Source organism: Staurois parvus, unplaced genomic scaffold (genome assembly GCF_062004578.1).
Source record: "Staurois parvus isolate SC_StPar_1 unplaced genomic scaffold, SC_StPar_1.0 ptg000370l, whole genome shotgun sequence".
NCBI lineage: Eukaryota > Metazoa > Chordata > Amphibia > Anura > Ranidae > Staurois > Staurois parvus.
In genome coordinates, this window is record NW_028318166.1 from 9,444 (window position 1) to 15,449 (window position 6,006).

Consider the following 6,006-nt stretch of genomic DNA (forward strand, 5'->3'; position numbering starts at 1 on the left):
GGGCCACATGCGGCCCACCGAGGACATTTATCCGGCCCGCCGGGCAGGGGCGTATCTGCCGCGAGGCAAGGGACTAGGGTTTGGCAGGTCGGGAGAGCTCGGCAGGGCTCGGGCGGGAGGCAGGAGGGCGGGATCAGCAATTCTAGAACAGGGGAGGGTGGGCTCGGCTTATGAACCCGCACCACTCACCCGGCGTCTCTGCAGCCAGCCGGCCATCTATTCTGATCAGTGCATGCAACCGTCACAGTTGGAGGGCGGAGCCTAGAGCTGACCATGAAGAGGGGGAGCAAGAGAGGAGACTCCATCGCTGCATGTCGGGTATCATGGCCACAGACCCTATATAAGTGCAAAAGATGATCGATCTCCTGCCTCTCTCTTTCCCCCCTCTCTCCCCCTCCTCCTCACTCTCTCTCCCTCCTCTCTCTTTCTCCCCCCCCTCTCTCTTTCTCTCTCCCCCCTCCTCTCCCCCCCTCTCTCTTTCTCTCTCTCTCCCCCCCCCCCTCCTCTCTCTTTCTTCCCCCCCTCTCTTTCCCCCCCTCTCTCTCCTCCTCCTCTCTCTCTCCTCCTCCTCTCTCTCTCCCCCCTCCTCTCTCCCCCCCCTCCTCTTTCTCTCTCTCCCCTCCTTATCTCCCCCCCCCCCTCTCTCTCTTTACATTGTACACAGATCTGACCCAACAAGGTGTCCTGCATTTGCCGTATATTTTGCTCCATAAGACACACTTGGGGGGAAATTTCTGTGCGTCTTATGGAGCGGCCGGCCCAGTATTCCCGCCGCCGTTGTATGTCCGCAGTCTCTGATCATCTCCTGTACTGTGGCCGCATTTGTTCATAGTTTTTTTTTTTTTTTAAACTATAGTCCGGCCCTGGTAAGGTGATGTTATCACTCCTCGGTAAGGTGATGTTATCACTCCTCGGTAAGGTGATGTTATCACTCCTTGGTAAGGTGATGTTATCACTCCTCGGTAAGGAGATGTTATCACTCCTCGGTAAGGTGATGTTATCACTCCTTGGTAAGGTGATGTTATCACTCCTTGGTAAGGTGATGTTATCTCTCGGACACTGGCAGGCAACATGGCGGCGCCTTTTTGGCTTGAGTGGTGGAGACTGTGTGAGCATTCCTAGCACTTGATGGCAGGATTGTTGGCTCGGGTGGCGCATCCTCTACATAAGCATGTATGGGACCCCTTGGAGGTGTGATGCTGGGTCTGGTGATGTCATCACTCGGCGGGGTGAAGTTATCACTCGGTGTGATGTCATCAGTCTTTTTTGGTCGCCTGAGCATGGGGTTTTTCCTGAGCTTATTCACCTGGGGTGAAGCACTTGATGTAGGAATGATGTTATCTCTCGGACACTGGCAGGCAACATGGCGGCGCCTTTTTGGCTTGAGTGGTGGAGACTGTGTAAGCATTCCTAGCACTTGATGGCAGGATTGTTGGCTGGGGTGGCGTATCCTGTACGTAAACATGTATGGGACCCCTTGGAGGTGTGATGTTATCACTCGGCGGGGTGAAGTTATCACTCGGTGTGATGTCATCAGTCTTTTTTGGTTTTAAAAGACTCCAAAATGTACTGAGTCGCCTGAGCATGCGGTTTTTCCTGAGCTTCTTCATCTGGGGTGAGGCACTTGATGTAGGAATGATGTTATCACTCGGACACTGGCAGGCAACATGGCGGCTCCTTTTCGGCTTGCGTGGTGGAGTCTGTTTGTGAGCATTCCTAGCTCCTGATGGCAGGATTGTTCTCCTGGATGGGGTATCCTGTACATAAACAGGTATGGGACCCCTTGGAGGCTTAATGCTGGGTCTGGGAAGGGTGATGTTATCACTTGGCGGGGTGAAGTTATCACTCGGTGTGATGTCATCAGTCTTTTTTTTTTTGAAATGACTCCAAAATGCACTGAGTCGTCTGAGCATGCGGTTTTTCCTGAGCTTCTTCATCTGGGGTGAAGCACTTGAAGTTGGAATGATGTTATCACTCGGACAATGGCAAGCAACGTGGCGGCTCCTTTTCGGCTTGCGTGATGAAGTCTGTTTGTGAGCATTCCTAGCTCCTGATGGCAGGATTGTTGGCTCGGGTGGCGTATCCTGTACATAAACATGTATGGGACCCCTTGGAGATGTGATGCTGGGTCTGGGAAGGGTGATATTATCTGTCTTTCGTGGTTTGAAAAGACACCAAATAGCACGAAGTCGCCTAGCGGGGGAGAATCGGCTAAACGACAGCTCATTCAGCATCATCGGCAATACGTACACTGTCAGCACCAGCAGCATTACGAGCAGTATTATGAGTAGCAACAGCAGCATTAAGATAACCCAGTGAAAGGCGTTTGACCTGAAATATTCTGCATCAATATTTATAAGCAGGGATGGGTCTCCATTCTCTAAGGCCGCCCCATCGCTGGACCATTGGAAATTGAAGTTGTCCAGTCCTTCCTGAATGAGTTCAATCAGCTTCTGGAAAATCAAATATTGTCCTACTCTCAGGGCCAGGTCGTTTCTGTGCAGGATGTATTTCAGAATGATGGCACTTATCAGGAGTATGATCTGAAACCAGTATGCAGTGGTGGTCAGTAATGAAAACCAGCTGGAGGGTTCTGGAGGCTCGTTTGCAGCTTCTCTGACTGATTCCTCAACTTGCTCTTCCATTGACTTAATGCTCTTCTCCTTCACTGGCTTGTGGCTCTCTGGGGGGTCATCTTCCATTTCTCTGACCTTTTCCTCCACTTGCTGCTCTGATGACTTGCTCTCCTCCTTCACCAGCAGGCGTATCTCTGGGGGGTCATTTTCCGTTCCTTTGATGAATTCTTCCATATGCTGCTCTGTTGTATTGATCTCCTGATTCAGGTGTATCGGGATCTCTGAAGAGTGGTCGGGGACGTATCTTTTTCCTCCCCATGCAAACAGCAGGGTAAGAAACACGGTGAGAATCTGCTGGGTCATTTTTAAATAGATGGCAAACTTCCACTAAATTAGTACAACAGATTTAAAAAAAAAACCGTTAAAAAGCTTTTGCTGATCGCTATTGATTGAAGGGTATCAGTGGATACTCAATACCAATCAATAGAGATTAAATATCTTGTAATAGAATGAGAACTTATCAGGAGCTTTTAAAAAAGCGTCTTGACTCTGACAAGAAGAAACTCAAACTGAGAGCCTCTGCACTGCTGCGCGGAAAGGTCAAATCTGGTCATGTGATCACAGTGAGAGAGAGAGGGAAAGGGCGAGCGAGAGAGAGAGAGGGAAAGGGCGAGCGAGAGAGAGGGAAAGGGCGAGCGAGAGAGAGGGAAAGGGAGAGCGAGAGTGTTTACAAAAACAACATCTTAAAGGGCCAGCGACACATTATTGGAATCACTGGGTTATTTTGGTTATATAATGAGTTCTTGAAGTGAGTAGAGGAAGGCGCCTCCTATTATTATATACATTTATATTACCATCAGCAGAGCTGGATAGGATCCTATTCATTCCTTATAATGACATCCTATAGAACTCAGCACTATATATGGAATATCTGGAATATTTCCTATTGGATGCAATAAAGATGATCAGATCTAGGAGAATGTTGTATACAGAGCAGAGTTCATCTTTTTATTTCATTTTATTTATTTATTTTTTTTAGTTGTAATGTTTATTGTGAACACTGCGGCCTATTATTTCATCTTTCTCTGTGCAGATTTCACACTAGAGGGCTCTCTGTGTACGGACTACATGTCCCAGCATGCCCCCCATCCCCATAGACCGATGGAGGGCTCTCTGTGTATGGATTACATGTCCCAGCATGCCCCCTATCCCCATGGAGGGCTCTCTGTGTACGGACTACATGTCCCAGCATGCCCCCTATCCCCATATGGATGACTCTCTGTGTATGGACTACATGTCCCAGCATGCCCCCTATCCCCATATGGATGACTCTCTGTGTATGGACTACATGTCCCAGCATGCCCCCTATCCCTATAGACCTCTATGTAGGATTCTGTACATATGGACTACATGTCCCAGTATACTCCGCTTTCCCCCATACACCTCTGTGGAGGATTCTCTGTATGTAGTCCCAGCATGCCCCCTATCCCCAGAGACCAATGGAGGGCTCTCTGTGTATTGTCTACATGTCCCAGCATGCCCCCTATATCCCCATAAACCTCTATGGAGGAATCTGTATGTATGGACTACATGTCCCAGCATGCCCGGCTCTCCGCATACACCTCTATGGAGGAATCTCTATGTATGGACTACATATCCCAGCATGCCCCGCTCTCCGCATACACCTCTATGGAGGAATCTCTATGTATGGACTACATGTCCCAACATGCCCTGCTCTCCCCATCGCCCTCTCTTCCCAGGTCAGCAGTGCCAGCCCCCTGGTATTCTCCCCCGCCGGGTCCTCTGTGGGACACACATTACTGCCGACTCCACAAACTGAGTTAAATGACTATTTATGAGACGTTGGAGGCGAAGGAAGCAGCACCAGCCCTCCACAAAGATGTCTGCGGGCAAATGGTGAGGTCACTTCCGGGCTCTTGACTTCCTGTCCCCGCCTTTCCTGTTAGTGAATAATTATGTAAACAAGGAAGTGGGGGGATGGGAATGGAGGCGGGTGTGAGCGGACATCCAATCATGGCTCAGCAAGGAGGAGGGAGCCCAACCGGGACCAGAGTGAGGGGCGGGGCTAACACCTCCCACCGGACTGCTGAGGAACTACTAGTCTCAGCATTACCACATGACCCAGGAGGGGGAGGAGTCCCCGGATGTTGTGTCCTGGAGGGGAATTCTGCTTTATAGGTCCTGACATTCCCAGAGACACTGACAGAGATAGTGTCCTCTAATAGGATGATACAGAACACCTCCCCCATCTCTGTATAGAACTATACAACTCCTCCCCCATCTGTACACAGAACAACTATACAACCCCTCCCCCAATCTCTATAAAGTGTATCTATAGAACACCTCCCCCACCTCTGTATAAAACTATACAACCCCTCCCCTATCTAAATACAGTGTAACTATAGAACCTCCACCCACCTCCTATACAGTGCAACCATAGAATCCCTCTCCCCCGCCCCACTCTATACAGTGTAACTATAGAATCCCTCCCCTATCTAAATACAGTGTAACTATAGAACTATATAAATTGATGTAAGGGGGCACTCTGATGGGGGTAAATTGATGTAAGGGGGCACTCTGATGGGGGTAAATTGATGTAAGGGGGCACTCTGATGGGGGTAAATTGTTGTAAGGGGGCACTCTGATGGGGGAAATTGATGTAAGGGGGCACTCTGATGGGGGTAAATTGATGTAAGGGGGCACTCTGATGGGGGAAATTGATGTAAGGGGGCACCCTGATGGGGGTAAATTGATGTAAGGGGGCACCCTGATGGGGGTAAATTGATGTAAGGGAGCACTCTGATGTGGACAATTGATGTAAGGGGGCACTCTGATGTGGACAATTGATGTAAGGGGGCACACTGATGTGGACAATTGATGTAAGGGGGCACTCTGATGTGGATATTTTATATAAGGGACACTCTGGTGAGGACACCTGATGTAAGGAGGGACTCTTATAGGAGCCTTGATGTAGGGTGGAGCTCTGAGAAGAACTCCTGATATAAGGAGGGACTCTGTTAGGGACAACTGATATAAAGGGGCACAGGTTCTTGATTGATCACCCTAAGTGTAGTAGAGATTGTGGGGATCTAATACATACGAATATTGCCAAAAGTATTGGGCCGTCGGCCTTTCCACACACATGACCTTTAACGGCCCCCCCAGTCTTAGTCCATAGGGTTCAATATTGAGTTGGCCCCGCCTGTTATGATCCGCCAGGTGGTGCCTCAGGCTGCCAACTGACAGACCTACTCAGAGCGTGGGGTCTAAGCCCGGGCTGTGCTTTCACCAGAGCCCCTGATGGTGGGGATGGACTTGAAACAGTCCCGGGCCAGGTCACGACCTCCGAGCAGGCCCGCCAGTGGCTGAGAAGACCCTTGGGGACAGGTACCGGGAGAGCCAGATATGA